This window comes from Polistes fuscatus, unplaced genomic scaffold (assembly GCF_010416935.1).
Source record: "Polistes fuscatus isolate 324 unplaced genomic scaffold, CU_Pfus_HIC Scaffold6, whole genome shotgun sequence".
Taxonomy (NCBI): Eukaryota; Metazoa; Arthropoda; class Insecta; order Hymenoptera; family Vespidae; genus Polistes; species Polistes fuscatus.
Window position 1 is genome coordinate 12,321,708 of NW_025113140.1, and position 19,413 is coordinate 12,341,120.

The window sequence follows — 19,413 nt, forward strand, 5'->3', positions numbered from 1 at the left end:
CGACATTTGGATAAATCGTAACGAATGATGCGTAATTCTGATATTACGGTTATTAATATATTTAAGTTTATTAATTAAATAACAGGGCCTAAGAACTTACGAAGCGATAGAGAGAATTAATTAATTTTTTACTGTACAATGTTGTGTACAGTACATGCAGGCTGTATAATGTTTCGACACGGTACGTAAAATACAGAAGAAACGTTGAACGACAAAACAGGAAATAATGTATCTGTTGAAATTACTTTGTCATATCCGTTAATTCGTGAAATTTTAATGTAATTATTTAAACTAAATTACATTTGTTTTAACGTTCCCGATCAGTGATAACTTTGGGTTGAAAATTTTCATCTTATAAAATATCAGATTGAAATTGTATGATATTCAAAGTATATTAATAGATACATAATTTTTAAACAAATGTACTTTGTGCGTATTATTTTTACTTTAATTAGTATTAAGCTAATTTTGAATTAACTATAAAAACAAAGAAAGATCAATTAGTAAACATGAAAAAATTGGATATTCCTCCTGTTTTTATCTGTTATAATATACCAATATATACCATTTTAAAGGACACTCACTGTATAACATCATTATTTCCTCAAACAATTAGTTTTGATAGATAATCAAATTTTTTTTATATACTTTCTTAAAAACACCTAATTATTATGTATAAGACTTAAGATTTCTACGACTTAACTGAAGAATACAATTTAACACTGACATATCCCGATTCTGTCGGCTTTCGAATGAGACCCGAATAATATCAGTGAACTGATTAATGAAAACGATATTTTTTCTCTTTCGTGACGAAACTACAACGTTAGTTTTTACAATTATTTCAGTTTCAACGATTAATTAATTTATCTATAATATTTAACAGCAAATAAATTACGTTGATAAAAATCGAAAGATTAGCCGATTAACGGGATAATTAGTCGAAATTCTCATGTTTGTGTAGGAAGAATAGGTTTTGTAAATTGGCCTATTGAAGTGTCCGAAAATAGGGCGGACTAAAATCCAGTCTAATCGAAGTCCCTTAACGAGAGTTTGAGAAATGTTACAACGTTTCTCCTGGGGTTAATCGCGCTTGAATTGGTACCATCTTAAACATATGTCGATATGGAACTTGAAGGAAAACGAACATTAGTTGCGCGGAACGTCGCGCTTGCGTTCAGTAATTTCACAGGCGATAAGGTTTCCTCTTTGTAGCCTTATCGCCATTATCATTGGCTCTCGATCGATTTTCTTATCAGCGATATTCGAAAGCTTCCCATAGCGGTGGAAAAAAAAACGTGAGAAATGGGAGAAGTAGTATAAAAGATATCGAGAGTGTTTTGCGCCGAGATAAAGTACGATCGTTATTACGAGGTGAGAGAAAGATGAGAGGGTGAAGAAGGGTATGAGAATGATCGAAAGAGAAAAAAAAAGAAAAAGAAACAGAGAGAGAGAGAGAGGGAGAGGGAGAGGGAGAGGGAGAGGTAGGGAGAAAGAAGGGGGAAAGAAATATTCGTAATGTTGAAGAACCCTCAGCCACCCAAAGGAAGGAATTATCACGGAAGAGTGTGCCGGTGCGATCAGTAAAAGGCGCGAAAACTTGCGGAGAATAAATTAAGTAAGAAACGGAGTAGACTTGTGGTCGAAATATCGAAAGGAATACGAGAGAACGTTCTCGAGAGAGAAGAAGACAGAAAGATATATATATAGAATGAGAAAGAAAAAGAGTAGACGTCTCTCGCACCGATTCGAGAGAAAAGTCTCGCCATTATCAATGCACAAAGCTTCGCGATCCTTTGATGTCGACTATTACGGAACCGTCGATTGGTGTTGAAAGAGCGAAATTCGGCACCCTCCGAGAGTGACCACCCACGCTCGTTGCCTTACCTTTTGTTTTAAAACAAGGAAGAAAGGGATGAGGTGGGGAGAGAAGATGGTTGTGAGGCAGAGTAACATTTGCTCGCAAAGGGAACAAAAATATATTTGTCGCGTTGTTTGATTCTCTCAGCAGGTGATCACGGTGGTGTTAGAAGAAGAAGGAAAAGAAGAAGAAGAAGAAGAAGAAGAAGATGATGATGAAGAAGAAGAGGTCAGGAGAGGGTTTGGAGAAGAGAAAAAGGAGAAGATGGTAGTAGTAGCGGGAAGGTTGGTAGTGATGGTGGTGGTAGAATTCGCTCGCGACGTAGCTTGGCGGAAAACAATTAAGGGAAGGGGAGGAAAGGGCTGCCTTGTATGATAATGCGTTGTAACCTCCGCCACGGGAGAAACGATACGGTAAAGGAAGAGGAGCCGGCGCGTTCTGCGGAGGAGGTGGAGATGGATGGAGTTGGAGGAAGAGGCGACGGTGATACCAGCTCGGATGGAGACGAGTTGGTGTGGAGGGACGAAGGGAGCGACGTTGAGAAGAGAGAGAAGAGAAAGAGAAAGAGAGGAAGGGATCCCGGTGGTTCTTACTTTGCATTCCTTTGTGTGTCCTCCTGGCCCTCCATCTACCCTCCTACAACCCAACCCAACCCTCCTCCTCCTCCACCTCCTCCTCCTTCTCCTCCTCCCTCTTCAAGCTTGAACTAACGCCCGAGGTTTTAATGCACTTGTCTACTCCAGATGCGTTCATAAAGATATATATGCCGTCTGTTCGAGCAGAGAGGCCAAGAGAAACGAGAATCTTCGAAATGGTAGAAAGAGAGAGAGAGAGATAGAAAGAGAGAAGAACGACGAGCAAGTCGGTACTACGTAACGATATGAAATGCATTTTAAATTCTAAGCATTCACCCCTTCCTCCTTCTATTCGTCCTTCTACGTCTCCTCCACATTCCAACTCCTCTTACTCTACACGATATAGCCGAGTCGAAAGACCTCAGCTCTTTGCCCGAGCAATCATATAGGGAGGACGGCGTACAAAACTTTTTAAAAGAAGACGAAAGAAAAGGGATGGAATCAAAGTGCGACGTTACGCGGTCGCTTAGTTTTTTGTCTATGAGATCGTCGACTCTTTCCCTTCACCCTTTCTCGCACTCTTCTTATTTCCTTTTTTTGCGGACGTACGGAGGAAATGTATTTGCCTCAAAGGAATGCCTAACGAAGCGTGAAGGTGTAGATATGCAACTTGACCCGGTCTTTTGATCGTGTCTGTCGTCTTACATCTTTCCTATTACTTTTTTCCTTTAGTAACTATGATCTTGGATGTGTGTGCGCACGAACGCTCGTGTTTGTGCATGCCGAATAAAGGAAAGAATAAATACAAATTCTTTTAATGTATTTTGGAGCGATGTTTTCAAAATTATTTACTTCAAAAACTTTTGAAAAATAATATTTCTAAATAATACCTTTTTATTAGATAAATTATAACAAGTACTACCCTTACAATCGATCAAACTTATTAATTTCATAATGCGATTATTATTACTGCGTTAAAATCTCGAAAATTAGGATTTTCTCGACTTACCTTCCGTGTTTTGATATCCGAGCACCAACCAGCCCACGGTTACGGCGTCATTCGTCAATCTATAACACAAATTTCACATTGGTGAACGGTCCCCAATTAATACCTATGAGAATTTTTATTCTTTCGAAGTAACCCAAGCTGTAATTGTGCGTTTTATTATTCATAATATCGTTGTACATACATACGTAGTTACAAGAAACAATCAAGTCAAGATAAGATACGGGTAACGTCGTAGAACTTTCTACGACCTATGCCGCAAGAGCGTTTAGTTATATGGTTTGATTTAACTGAAACAACGATCTCTGACGGTACGCATGCTCCAAGGTAAACGTAGATGATTCATATTCGCCGATAAACACAACGTGATCTACGTTCGCGATGGAAGCAACAAACTCTTCCGACCTTAATATTTATTTCTTGCGAACGACTTTGATTTAATGTGTCGAGACGGCGATTCTAAACGTTTCCGCGTACGCTTACGATCAATTCGAATGGAATAAAAGTGAGGCTCTTTATTACGCAGAAAAGCGTGATGTTAATGTGAAACAACTCCGCCCTTTTCAAGGAAAGAGAAGAAGAAGGAATAATAAAAAAAAAAGAAGAAAAGAAGGAAAAAAGAAAATAAAAGAAAAAAGGGGTAAAAAAGTTGGCGACGTAATAGAAGGACTATTAAAGTCACTCGCAGATATAAAGGATTGAATAAAGCGACGGAGTGAAACGTCGTAGCATCACGTGTGTGACGCGCACAATGCCGAGAATGTAGCGTGGAAGGTCTGAGAGTATGTGCAACGAGTCGACGTCGATTCGCATAAGATACACACGTGTGAGACAGCAACCGTGTGTCGTGCGTACGAAAGGGAGAGACAGAAAGATAGGAACGTAGAAAGAGAAAGAAAGAGACGACTCCCTTTCATACGCGGAAAAGAAAGCGGGCGCGAGATTCGCGCTTCATTCACCTCGAAGTCTGTGGAGGCGAGTGTTGAGGAAGGAGAAAAGAAGAGGAAAGGTGGAACGGGCTACCCTGTCGAAAAGAAGGGACGCGGCTTAAAAAAAGACATCTTCGAGATGTAATTAGCATGTCTTCTTTGCACATTGATCCTGACAATGCATGCCTTAATTAGTATACATTTCTCTGTGGGAACGAGAAGACTGCTTGCTTCCTTCCATTCGACTCGATGACGACGTTCGTGACGTCGATGACAAGTCACATGTCATCCTTTTATCCTTTCCTCATCCTCCTATCTCCAATAGGTAGGGATATGTAGTCCACGTGTCTCGTACACGAAGCATCTTTGCGTGTTAGGAACGTTTCTCCCCATTCCTTCTCTTTCTATTTTCCTTGTCTTACCGTCTATTTTTCATTCTGTTTTTTGCTCTCTATATCTCCGCATATAACATATTTACATATAGATATGTATTTCTATGTAGATTTCTCTCGTTCTTTGTATCATTCTCATTTTCATCTTCAATTTTTTTATCTTTTTCTCTATCTTTCTATGGCTCATTGACTCACTTCGATACGCAAGGCTTATGCGACGTCGTTGTTAACGCACCACGTTCGAAGACTCTCGCAACGCACGAGAAGCGTTATACCTATCGATGTGAGTGACACGCATGAATTCGCACCTATCTTCGTCTATGCTCTCGTAACACTCAGCGTTTACTGCCTTTTTACCGAAGCATGACCGTTAGAAATTCTACAGTTAAGCGCGTCCCTTACGCATCATTGCCGATCTTCGTTGTTCCGCATTCCTTTTGCGATTAGTGACGCGTCGATAAGCCGATAAATGGTTTTTCTTGATGTTGACACCTAATTAAGATTATTTATTTTTTAGAATGAAATATAGAATTTATAATTAATACGATAACGCTTACTTTTCTCTTCGTCATTCAAAATATTATATCGTCAAAAATCATTTCTAATTGTAAGTACTGAAACGTCAAAGTTAGAAGGAGAAGGTTAAATAAACTCGCGCGCATAACTTCATCTCGTTCCCACGCCTTAGTAGTGACTGCGCTTTATCGTCAGACGTCAGCGAGTTGGAGATCGCACGCGCACGCTATGACGCATTAACGACTCTACCTCGATTCGCAATTACCGTGCGAGCATCCACTGCTATCCTCGAGGAGACAATTGTAGGGTAAGAGATAGAGATGAGAGAGAGAGAGAGAGAGAGAGAGATTACTATTGGACAAGAGAAGGAGGAAGAGGGAAGGGGTTATGGAGGAAAATAGGTATCGCTGGTAATCACGATTCGCAGTCGCTGACAGAAAGCATCACTGACTTCCGGGACGACGTTAGTTTCGTATTCGGACCCGTCCTTCTCTGATAATAATAAATGCCGACTAAGAGAAAAAGACGGATTTGCTTTCCATCGAAATCAAATGATCCTGACCATTTATGTAAGGGACGGAACAAACGAAGGCGGGGTTGTATCGCAACGTAATGAGAGGTAAAAGGAAGGAAAAAAAAAGAAGGAAATATATAACAGGAGAGGTTTGCGTGTTTTGTAACGAGCTCGGTAACAGGAAAAGAGACATTATTGACGAATTGATTAAGAGAATAGGCAACTTTTATTATTTCCTTTTCTATTTCAATCGCTTCGAAAGTGTTATGCTATATAGTGCGATGATACTGGAGATGACGAGAAAAAGGAAATGATAATCGATATTTTACATATATAGATACGTATATTCTTAATCGCAATATTTATCACAAAAGTTCTCTTTATCACTCTCTCTCTCTCTCTCTATCTTTTTCTATCTTTTTCTCCCTCTCCTTTATTCGTTTAACAACCAGCCGTGAATTTAAACAACGAGATCGCGATTTATACATTTGCAAACGAAAAGTGCATCTGGGTCAATGCCACGATTTAACGCTTCGAACCTTTCGGGGATTGAACGAATATTGAAATTGCGGGAATGCAACGAACTTTTGCATAATGAGTTGGCGACTAGCCGCGATCGCACACCTCTCCCCGTTCTTCTCCGCGCAGACACGTAAACCAACACACTCGTAGACACCGCGCGTACTAACGCAGATTATCGGCCGTAATATACACAGATACTTTTGTTCGTGTGCATATTTTGCGCACACCCTCGTACCGGCACGAATATTTTCATTCGATTGCGTTAATTAAACTCGCTACCAGGCAATGACCTTTGAAGTTCAGCATCACGCGCCGTGCGTACACCAATTACCGATATTATTAATTGCAACGAGTTCCCCATTTTCGAATTCGCCATTTGCGACGCACCTACCACGTTTTTGTTCGTCAAGCTTCCTTTTACGTTTTTCCCTTTCTATCTTCTTACAATGTAACTACTACTTTTCACCTCGAAGAATTCATTAAATTATTTTTTCAAATTTTTTCCCTTTCGATCTTTTTTTATTCCATCGAATCAAATATTAATATTTATTTGCGATTCAATATAATTCTTGTTCTATATTATCAGTGATCTAAGAGAAGACGTTTCAACGAAATAAGAAAAATTTACTAAAAACTTATCTTACCGCAGAGATATTATATATTTTGCGGTGAAGGTTTTATCCGATGATGCAAGAAAAGTTGGTCTACCGGGAATTACTTTCTCGTTTAACTCTCGATAAACTCGAATGCGGAAACGCAATAAGAGAGGGGATTGTAAAAATATCTTCTCGTTTGTCATGCGACATATCGTACATCGAGGACAAATTAAATAAGTATATGCAAACTAAAACGGAAAACATAACTGGTATTTCTTTTTTTTTCTAGCTTTCGAGTTTTACGTATTTTACCTTAAAATACTATTGATCAAGAATTGGAAGAAGTGACTTAAAATTTAATTTTCCTATTTTTGAAACTTTTATCTTCGCGTTTCTATAGACGTGTCAGTTACATGTCAAAAATTTTGTTACATGAAAGAGTTTTTTCAAATAATTAAACGAGTAAAGATTCGAAGGATACTGTAAGTGAGGGTAAAATTAGGGATATTTAAAAATGAATAATAAAAGAAATTAAATTTAACGGGATCATTAGTAGCGAGTCTAAAATAATCGTATTTTTATTAATACTATTATTATTGTTACTGCTACTACTACTACTACTACTACTATTACTACAATTACTACTACTACTACTACTACTACAATTACTACTACTACTACAATTACTACTACTACTACTACTACTACTACTACTACTACTACTACTACTACTACTACTACTACTACTACTATTATTACTACAAAAGCAGGAAAGTAGCTAACGATTTCAGAAATATTTGCGACAGTCTACTTGTTCCCGATTTTCACTCCACTTTTGTCTACGTCATCGAAACGTATCCTGTTATGAGCGCGCGACCGCACGCCGTTAGGGTGAAGCACTTACGGTACAATGAGTATGCAAATAGGCAGACATTCGACTACATTTGTTTCGGTGAGTTTAGGAGTACGCGTTCTTCTCTTTCTCTCTCTCTCTCTCTCTCTCTCTCTCTCTCTTTCGTTCTCTTTTTCTCTTTTTCTCTTTTTCGACGAAGAAGTTGCTTCTTGACAAGGGTCATAAAAGTATACCGCGTTACTCCCAAATCTTTCAAAAACAAGGGAAGGCCGCGCCCTTTACCCTCTTTTATTACCCCATATTCATTTTCACGGCAACCATAGAATCGTTCTTTAAAGTACCACCACAACTCCTCCGTCAACTGTGAATCTCCGTTTCTTTTCTCTTCGCCACGATGGGAAACGTTGGAAATTTATTGCGCGGATCGATCGTTAACGTGTATGGGTGTGTCGAATTTTTCTCGATTAAAAAAAAAGAGACGCATAATACAGCTAACTATCCAATTTCAACTAGAAACCGACGAGTTAACAGCGTCGAATTTTCCTATTTCCTTTTTTTTTTTATACGAAATGATCATAAAATCGATATTATATTTAGTAGAGAAGACTTTTTTTCTGGATTTATTCTTAACGTACATTTATAGTTCGCTCGGTACAAAACAATATATTTATTTTTAGAAATACCGGGCAAACATTGACGAGCATTTTGCCCAACCGTGCAGTAAAAAAAATGAGAGAGAACGTTTGGATTTTTCTTTCTTTCTTTCTTTCTCTCTCTTTCTTTTGCACTCTCTTTTACTTTTTCCAATGCACGTTGAAACTACGACGTAGGAAGGAACATTTGAAAGTCTAAGTTTGAACGTGAACTGTTTTGACACAATTCGCGGACTCGAAATTTTCGCAAAATTTTCGCGGTACCTTCGAAATCGCAAGGCTGTCCCATGAGATTATGCTCGAGGATCGTGACGGGAAAGTTCTTCGTGCGTTTCTAGACGACGACGACGACGACGACGACGACGTGAAGGTGGCGATGTGAAGGAGGATAAGACGCGTCACGACGACGGGGCCGTCGAAAACTTCCCAGAGGATTCTCTAACGCACAACAGTGGCCATTTGGGAGAGTAGATTCGCGATTCACCCTCGACACTTTGCCAAGATATTACGCGATACTCCTGGCATATAACGAGCTTGGATGTTAGCGAGAAAGGCCTCTTGGAAAAGACATTTTCGGATGCGCTCGTTTGGACTACAGCCCAGACCTTTCCCATCTATGTCTACTTATAAAGGGTGTTAAAAGAAATGATTCATATTTCGGTCGTCGGTACTTCGGTACTACCTACTCATTAAACTCCGTAAGTGATGTTTAATCAGCATCCTTCAGAAAATGAACACACTTGTACCCAAGCAATTCACATTAATTTGATAAACATTTTTAACCGACTTTTCACACATTTTACAATAATTTCCGATAATCAAAAGAATTTTTTTTTCCCGTTTAAACCATAGCTTTCATATACGACGAAGGAAAAAACGATTTGCACTTAATTTCCCAGGTCCAATCTCTCTCTCCCTCCCACACGTCTATGTATCGTATTCTATCTACTCGCACTCGTTGTCCCTGAAATTCCGATGAGAATCGCTGCGTAATCAGAGCGCGGTACGCGAGTGAGTGTACACGCGAACTTTGCTAACGACCCAAACGATTAAGCCTCTACAATGACAATCAAGGTTCACTGGAAAAGTGAGTAGCATTTTTTCTCTGCTTTCTCCTCTCCTCTTGTGAAATATACTACGAGAAAAGAGAAAGAGAGAGAGAGAGAGAACGCATGTGATGGTAGTCGAGGTGGTAGTTGGAAAAATTGCTGTCGCCAGCTTTTTCTCGCTTTTATCGCCCGCGAATGAGGGTGAGAGACTCACGTTGGCATGCCTATTTCTCTTAGGGTAAACCGATATCGCGTTGGTTAGAGAACTATTCAAATTACTATCAACGTTTACGAAAAATATAAATGAAATCGCCCAATGAAATGATCATATTATACAATTGTTTTGTATGATACATTTTTGTTGCAATATATCTTACCATTTTATTTATTATTTATCGAAAGTTTAAACCTTTTATACGCGTTATCAATCAATCTATTTAAATATGCATTAATACTTGTCATAGTCTCTTTACACTTATTTCGTTAGAAATTCACTTACGACGTTTGTAGATTCGAATTAGAAGATTGTCTGGAGAAATGAGATGTTCGTGGAAGTTCGGAAGGAAGACGGAGAATATATACGAAAAGAGAACTTCGCTGATCCGTCGGGACAGCACAGAATTCGTCGTCGCGATGACTAACACCAAGATACTACTCGTGATTACATTAAGCCAAATATCCATGAGTTATCTCGTCATGAGCGAAAAGCTCGCTTTCTGCATGTCTTCAGTTTCGGAAAAACTTTAGTCTCTGCACAGGAATGGCAGCGACGCTTTCCGAGATTTGACTTTATCCTTACGGCAAATTAGGTTTGAGAAAATTAATTAAGAACCGGAATGTTACGCGGAGCATGGAAGCTAAGATCGCGCTTAACGGAGACAGAAAGTTTAATTCCGGTCGATCGACCCTTCGTCAAATCCCTACTTCCCTTTCCACCTTGTTTGTGCTTTAAAATCCCTAACCGCAATATAAGACCGAATTAGGGTTAGGAATTCGAAATATCTTTTTCTCTACGAAATCTGATGTTGAACGAATCTATCGCGCTTCGCGAAACTTATTACAAAGTTGGTATTCTTTTTTAACATAGAAAGGACCAATTCTGGATTAAAATCATAGAGTTATCATTTTTCTTTTGTGCGCGAACAAAAATAAAACGAAAAAGTTAATGATAAGGGAGGAACTCTAAACTTGAAACTGTCGTATATTATACGCGTCTGCGAATATGTGGCTGGTTTTATTGACTGTTTATATAATATCAAATATATGTATAATTGTATATATTAATATATATATGTACATCGAACAATACGCTTTACGAGGCAGATGTTGATAAGGGGCCACAGCAACGACAAACTTAGGGACAGTGACAGCTGCCCCGTATTGTTCGACGCATTTCCTGATTATGGGTCAAAGGCCTTTTATGATGTTTAAAGAATCGTCGATAGATAATCAGATCTTTGTTTTTATTGAATTTGTTCGTCCTACCGAAATAAGGAATCGACGGAAACCTGGTCTTTTAAATAATTTTGTAATTATTATAAACTAACACTAATGATTTTTAATATTTCTTCTCATTTCCTTGCGAAACAGTTTTTCGGTAACTTTTATAGATCATTCAGCTAAATGATCGTTTTATGTTGATTTCTACTCATAACAAGATATAGATATCGTTAGAGTAAAGATAAATACATATGCAATATTTCGACGTTCACTGTTTATATTTGTACTACACTTATTATCAGTGTATTACAGTCAGTAGGTAAAGACTTGCTGTCTAACCACCAAGGGCTCTTACTACTGACTTAGCTGTCAGACTTTGCGGTAAGCCGATTGTAATACGAAAAGCGATTTCAAGGATGAATTTTGCATAAACGAATTGAAAACTTTTCTACACATAATAGGTTCACAAATTTTAACACCTAACAAATATTATCTTCATTTAATTGCAAAATAATTGTTTTAAAAGAAATACATAGTAAGGATTAGGTTTAAGGAAAATTTTGAAAACTAAAAATAAAAATGCAGAAAATAACTATTTCGTATTAGTTAAATGGAATTTCGTAATATTATCGTTGGCTGAAAAGACATCACATCGCGACGGACTAAAACCGAGTAAGTAAAGTAAATGCAATATCAATAAGCGAGTTCGCATTTTGATAGCTGTATTCTCGGCAGATAAAAGCACAAGTCGGAGTAATCCAAATCGAAACTTTCTTTCTCTATTATGAAATCATCCACGTTATATCGTCTATGTCTCAAGACGATGAACTGTCGCGGATCTAGCGACTTTTTTTTTTGTTACGAGAACATCGAATTAAAAAAAAGAATAATAAAATAATATAATAATAAAATAATACAAACCAATGTGAGAAAATCAAGATGCGAGCGTCGCACAAGTTTTTATCATTGTTTTACTGGCACAAGAATTACAAAAATTTATTATTCCGTGAATATAAAACAATAAGGAACAATAATTCTGTAATATTGCACAGCCAGTTACGAGAAGCTGATAAAAACTTGTAATCGCGAACGCATCGCAAGATAGGAATGTCAGGAATGTGGGAGAGAAAAAAATAATACCACAACACAAGGCAGAAAAAAATATAAACTATATTTCGTAACAAGGATGTGAGATAACGAAAGTGAAACAACACTGCTCACGTACACAAATAGCACACAGGCGCACGCAGAGATAGAGAGAGAAAGAGAGAGAGAGAGAGAGAGAGAGAGAGAGAGAAGAGAGATACACGTATAGACCGTATTAGCTGCGCATTGACAATCGCGATGAATAATGGAGGGGTCAATTAAATCTCAATTAAACACCACCGAATAATACGAAGCGCGGCTCTTTTCGATGTCGCTCTCGCTTTACCATCAAATCGCTTTTTTCCCTTCTCTCTTTTTTTTCTTTTATCATTGCGATCACGTTTCACTGAATTCGACAACCAAACCGTCGGTCTTTCCTTGAATTTATATACGTTCATCACTTGAAAGACAAAGAATCGTTGAATCATTTCGATTAATTTAAATTATGTTTTGCAAATAATTTAATGTTACTGCTTTTTTTTCATAAATAACAAATATTTACGCATCTTTTTTATTGTAAGTCATTAGAGACGACAAAACTTGGCGACGCCATAAATTCTTTTTAATAGAAAATAATCATCCACTGATTGAAATCACATGAAAAATTTAAAAACTTTTAGAACAAATCATCTTCGATCACAAACGCGACCAAGTTTCGAAGACTCTGTTGAATTACGATCGGTTAATATTTCGTAGATTTGGCAGATAACTTAACAAGCTTCCCAAAATGTGTAAGATCACTTTCGCAGAGAAGTAGCTCCAGAAGTGTACGCGGCACGAAACTTTACCTTGTTTTCGCAATTAGCCGCGTTATCTCGATGGAACGACACACGTGCACACTGACACGCGAGCGTACGATAACGCGCACAAAATCTTTCAACTTGAAATATTAAAAAAGAGAAAAAGTGTCGTTTTAAACGTTGTGATCTTAGAGGCATCGAAGACACGAACAAAAGACGAATGTCACGAATATCACACTGGGAAAGGATGTCCCTATTGGTATACCCGTAATCGTAAAATTTTCTTAAGTTTCTCGCAGCTTTGGCCGAGTCCAATTAATTTTTTGTTTTAACTCTTCTGTCTTTTAATCGTTTCGTTTCATTAACTTGTCCCGTATAATCACTCGCGTAAGATAAATTGATTAAGTTAAATGTCTACGATCAGTCAACGCGGTATAAAACACGATGCTATCCCGTATCGTCATATTGTCCTTCGCGAGAATCTTATCATTTTGCTCGGCATCATGTCCGAGAAGGTCTAAGGAGCCCTCTTCCGAGCCGCAGCTAGCAGCGTCTTTCTGTAAGGGCGGCCAGCGACTACTATCACCAGGAGCACCACCACTACCACCACCTCCACGAGCAGCAGCACTACCACCACCACCAGCAGCACCACCACCAGAACCACCACCACTACCAACACCACCGGCAATGAACGTCTTCCCGTCGCAACACCGTACGTCTAAACGTCTCAAACGACTTGGTCCCGCTTCCTTCGGATAACTAGACACCTTCTCGCGAATAGTACGTCCACATTCGACGATTTCTCTCCTTCATAATGTCGACGTTTCTTCTTCTTTGTGTATGCGTGCGTAATGACGCTCGAAATCTTAGATGTTATTGCCTTTTGCGAAAACGACGATTCGCGGTGATAGATACGCGTGTTTTACTGCTGCCGCTGCGACTGTCGTTAATTCGCTTCCTTCCCAATCGCTTGATCCCTTCGTGATAAGATCCCTTAATAATCTGCACCCCGTGTCCGATCGTTTGTACTATGCATGTCCTTTCATACACGAGTACATGTTTTTGAATCTGTATATATATATATGTATGCGTGTATGCTTGTGTATATATGTACTTTTGTATCTATAAATGTATTCATGCTTTTGTAAGTATATGACGCGTTAGTGTGTGGACGTGTGTTTGTATGTATGTGGATATGCGGTGGACGCGCGCGCGCCCCCGTGCCGGTCCTTCTATTACAAGGTGTACGCGTCTTAAGTGATTTCGGCCTGGCTGGTCAGCCCGGCAGCTCCGTATGATGAGGCCGCCGCTTTGCTACTGACAGACCTAAAGACCACCCTTACCCTGCAGTCGGGGACGATGAGGGGTTCCCCACCCCCGTACTTTCTATATACGTGTGTCTACGTGTACTCTTCTCTCTCTCTCCCTCTCTTTCTCCTTCTCACACTGTCTCTTCGTTCGTCCGTGTCTATGTATGTGTCCCTGTATATGTACGTTCGTGTGTAAGCGTGTCGGAGAGAAGCAGTCGCGAGCGAGATAGGAGAAAGCGAGAAAGAAAGAGAATGAGAAAGAGAGGGAGCGAGAACGATATAGCGATAACTCGTGTGAGTGAGAAAGAGAAAGAGCAAGAGAGAGGTATCCCGCGCCGTGAGGGTGAAAGAGTAAGAGCAAGGGAGATGGAAAGAGAATGTGTATTCCAGTGAGGGTGAGCAAGCGCACGATAGAGTTAGAGAGCGAAAGAGAGAGAAAGAGAGAGAAAGAGAAAGAGAGAGAGAGAGAGATAGATAGATAGAGATAGAGAAAGAGAGAGAAGAGACGATATCACCCTCCTCCTCCCGTGTACAGGGACCGGAGCGAATAAGCAACCCTTAGCACCCGATGCCACCTCCACGGCGGCGGCGCAAACGCACTCCTGCCTCCGAGGGTAGTCTTATCCCCACCAATTCTTCCGTAGGAGAGCGAAACTGCCACCCCCTCGTCCACCTCCGGTCGGACTACCCCTCCGCATACCACCGACATCGCCACCGCCGCCGTCACTACCACCCCTCTACTAGTCTCGACTCTAACGTCGACGAGGAAACCCCTTCCAGTTTCGTTTCCAACCCCTTCTTCTCTGCATCTCTATCTCTTTCTCTCTTTCTCTATGTATATATGTATATACAGATATATATCTATAGACATATATCTTTCTTCGTTTCTCGCGTTTCTCCTCGTTTTCTCATTCTTCCTCCATCCATTTCTCTCTATCTCCCTCTCGGTCCTCTAGCCGACGCGCAGAGTCGTCTTAAGATAAAAACACGGACGATCGGGTTTTGCAGTTAACTCACTCACCCTCGCTACTCGTCACACCCCCCATACCCCTTTCTCTCATCGCGGCCTGCGTTCCTTTTCATCCCACTCTCCTTCTCGTTCTATCTCGTCTACCTATCCTGATCTACACACCAACCCCCCACTTCTTCGTCCAGTTGTCCCTTGCAAGCAGCCAACCTCGGCTCACCCCGAACATCTTTCTCTTTCTCTATTCTCTTCTTTCGTCTCTCTTCCAACTTCCAGCTTTCCCACCCCCTTCGTTTTCTCTCTCGTCAGCTCGTCGAGACTTTCGATTCTATCGGGGGAGATAGGAGAGCGGATGCAAGTTTCACCCGTCCTCCCGCATATTTTTTCCTCTCTTCGAGCATCGATACGACGAGTAGTCGCATGCCGACTCGTTCGTCGTCTTTATCGTACCGTTCACCCCTCGAACCTACACGAATACGCGTTCTCGTTCCTATAGGCTAACTCACCAACAACAACTTCACCCTTCACCGTACTGAACTCCCGCTGTGAAGGATAACAACGGATGCGACCTTGTACGCTCTCGCCGGACAACCGCGCGTCTTTTCTACACGTCGAACGTTTTTTAAAGGATCGAATCTTAATAATAATAATATTTTCATGACTCTGTAGAAGATTATTTCAAATCTTTATACTGTATACGTAAATGTTTAACGCGTACGATATATAAAACTACGAATCATTATTATATTTATTTTTATCGAAGACACTAAATTTCTATTTTATATTTCCAAGAGTTTTATGTTATTAATGAATAGCAGCTTTCACACCAATGATTACGAATATATTTATAGGGAAATCTTCATATTTCGCACGTATAGATGTACCAGTTTACTGGCATAAGCCCGATCCACAGTATCAGAATGCTCGGAATATATCGGTCGTTAATGAGTTAAACGTTTCAATCGAAACGATTATTTTCACGACAATAGATTTCTCCAAGTTGCCACGTTACAGCATAAAATAGAATCAATGATTTAATATAATATATTAATGGCAAAGCGGAAATTACTGAAACAAGACGACGAAGTAGCACCGAACTGTTTTTACAAATACGTAAACGTTCGAAGACTAGTCTTTTAATGATCTTGTAATAATATTATTTTGAATTTAATTATGAAATATGTAAAATTTATTATCAAAAATATCTTTATCGAAATATTTTTTATATATTATCAACGTATAAATTAGATGAATTCGAAAAACATACGTTAATTCAAATTCCAATAAAAAATTCCAACGCGGATAAACGGCAATACACGAAATGAGCATTAAAATAAATGACGCGATAAACCGAGGCTCGTGCAAAGTCTAAACCTGTCAAACACCTCTCGGCAAAGCTATCGCTCGTTCGTTTAATTATATTCCAAATATTTTCGAATGAAATCGAAATTGATGAATTATTCTCGATATAAAATTAACTTTCTCTGAATTCTCGTTATCGTTATATAGGAAATGTGTTAATGTACGATAAAAAAAGAAAAACTAAACGAAATAAGGTCGATCTCGCCTATCGGTCCATAAGAGAAAATCATTTTCATACGAGTGAGTATAGATATTATACTATTGTGGTGGGGTATGTATCGAAACAAATTTTTACGTGGGTCAAGCTTGTCTGCGCTTTTCGAAGTAGGCAACTCCCCCATCCTCCGTCCCCACCCATACAGCACCATACCCCACTACCGATCGACACTCATTTATACTTTTACCACCTCTCCGTTCCCTCCGGCCCATCGTGGGGATTGTTTATGACACGATTCGTTTGATTATTAGCTGTTTATACTCGACCATCGATCGAACCGCTAACTGCCATGCGACATTGCGCCAACAAAACAGTACCGGTTTGCATTTTGATAAAGCCTCTTCCACGAACATACGCTTCTACCCTTTTCCAACCCTTCTTTTGCGTATCTCGTAAGACTGGTTTTACCGGATCTTCTCTACGAACTTGTACGATTCGCTGAACTCTTTCAGTTCTCTTTGAATGTTCTTACTACAAACTTCTTATTCGTACTGTTAGCTTTATAATTTGCTTTAAAGAAACACTTATTTTGATAAAAATACGTTTTTCTTGCTTCGAAATAAGACATTATTATTTTTTTTTCGATTCATTTAAATATCATTCTCAGCATTTCCAATATCAAAATTCATGTAACATATTTCTTTCTACATGCGTATAAATACTAAATAACAATATATCGTAATTACATTTGTCAACAGAATGCCGCAGTTATAGTGCGGAAATAACTTAGTGCAGTGCGATAACGCGCACTTGATGTTTCCTAATATCTCGTATTCTTGATTTTCCGTTTCTGAGGATGAATCATTATATGGATAAAATTTTAATTATTAATGTAGAGAATAATTTTTTGTACACGAATATTGGCACGATAAATATTGTGATTTATTTCGAACTCTTCGGGTCTATAGTTCGGTACCGTCGGCACAGTGCGTGACGCGACTGCTTCTTCGTCTGACTAAAACTTACCCGTATCTACTTAGAAGCTCATATTTAAGAATTTAACCGATTAAGACGTTTAACTAATATCTTTTGAATTGTTATTAAAATTTAAGCTTCAATAAAATTAGAATAATACACGTTTTTACATATGTTATTATCACACACGGCTAATTGTCAATTACTGTAATATATACACCATTAAAATCAGATTTATTTGATAAATTAATCAACGTATTTGTTATTTCATATGTAATGAATTTAACCATTCTTTGAACAAACATTTTTAACTAACAGTTAATACGAATATCTATCGTAAATTGTCTACCAATATTTATTTATTAATATCCATGTAAATTTAGAATAACTTAAACTCATTCACAAAATTTCTGACGATCATAATTTTGACATTAGACTGTTTTCTAATTTCTACTGCACCGATCTATTCACTTAACGTACTCAGACGAGTATTTAACGATATATGATATTTACGATAGTGTTAAATATCAGATTTATGAAGATCACACTGCCACACACGACGACCCGCTTTTCTTACGATATTTTTATACAGATCCGTTTAACGCATATGAAAACCGTTATTTTAATCATCACTATACACACACTTCACCATCACCATCACCTCTAGAGACTTTTCCCTTCGTTCAAGGAGTAGCCCTTTTAAGGAGAAAATATCCGCAATGGGCCGACAAAGGAGAACGCAATAAAGCGATCCCTTGATCATCGACGAATTTATATATCACTTCCTTTTTCTTTTACTAATATAAAATGTAAACCAATAATATAGATACTTTTTCACAAGAAAAGTATTATTAGCTATAATCATTGGAAGCAATATATCGTGCAAGGAAGGGATGATTGAAATAAATATCATCGTGACGGCGGTTTAATGAATCGTTACACTTTTTCTTCTGTAAGGTAAATTAAATGACAAAATAAAAAAAGCTTAAAAAAATGAAGGAAAAATCACAAGAGAAAATAAGCTACTTCTATGCTGAACCTTCGTGCTATTGTCTCAGAACGTGGATTCGAAATATTTCGACGATATCGTTCATTTAAATATTGACGGACTACACTACTTTCAAGAAAAAAAAAAGTTTTAGAAATGTTCGCAAAAACTTTTTCAATTTTCGACTATTCATTGATCGAAAAATATCCTCGAAAGCTCGTTCTGAGATCAAACCTTCACGTGGAACATAATAAAAGATATAAAATAAAATAGTGAAGTAGGAGATAATCCATAAAATTGAAACTTTATATCCCTCAAGAACTCACCTGTCTTTCGCGTCGAACCAAAGAAGACGAGCTGGTATCGAGGCTGTCACGAATATATGAAAATCACAGATCGGTGCACAACGTGTCGGGATTTCCTCTCTCTCTATCCTCTTTCATCGGGAAGTATAGTCGTCTTTCAGTACGCCAAAGATAATGAGAACAGGTTAGGCGTATTAGAAGAGATGCAGCGGAAGCAATTCTTGTCCGCTTCCGATAGACGGCCAAAGAAAAAAGTATTTCGTATAAGTGGCGCGCGCGCGCTTGTTGGTCGAGTATTTCTCCCCCGGAGACGACGTCTTTTTCCAAAGAATCACCCCTATATCTCGTTTTTCTTTCTCGTCCGTAAAAAGAAGTGTTACCGCTATCCGTTCGTCGCTATTTTCCTTTTATCCTTCTTTTCTAAATGAGTTATCTCTTTAATATAAATATTCTTTTTTTAACAATTTAGGGCCTAAACTTGTGTACATCGATACGTTATTTTGTTTTGACTTCTTTTCCCCTTCTTCTTTCTTTTTTTCCAATTTCTTCTATATTAA

The 19,413-nt window shown here is 38.6% G+C and overlaps 1 protein-coding gene and 1 long non-coding RNA gene across 2 annotated transcripts in view; both read right to left on the bottom strand.

The window, feature by feature from the left end:
* LOC122523434 (probable serine/threonine-protein kinase dyrk1) overlaps nt 1-18,918 on the bottom strand; it is an 85,821-nt gene extending 66,903 nt beyond the window's left edge. The window contains exon 1 of the mRNA XM_043645176.1: nt 18,878-18,918. The gene's annotated coding sequence lies outside the window, so the exon portion shown is untranslated. The remainder of the gene's footprint in view (nt 1-18,877) is intronic.
* Nucleotides 3,859-5,591, bottom strand: LOC122523435. The gene is made up of 2 exons (XR_006305297.1): nt 5,321-5,591; nt 3,859-5,255 (listed from the first exon to the last, which is right to left on the bottom strand). It is a non-coding gene; the product is annotated as an uncharacterized LOC122523435 (long non-coding RNA).
* Nucleotides 18,919-19,413: the final 495 nt, after the last annotated feature.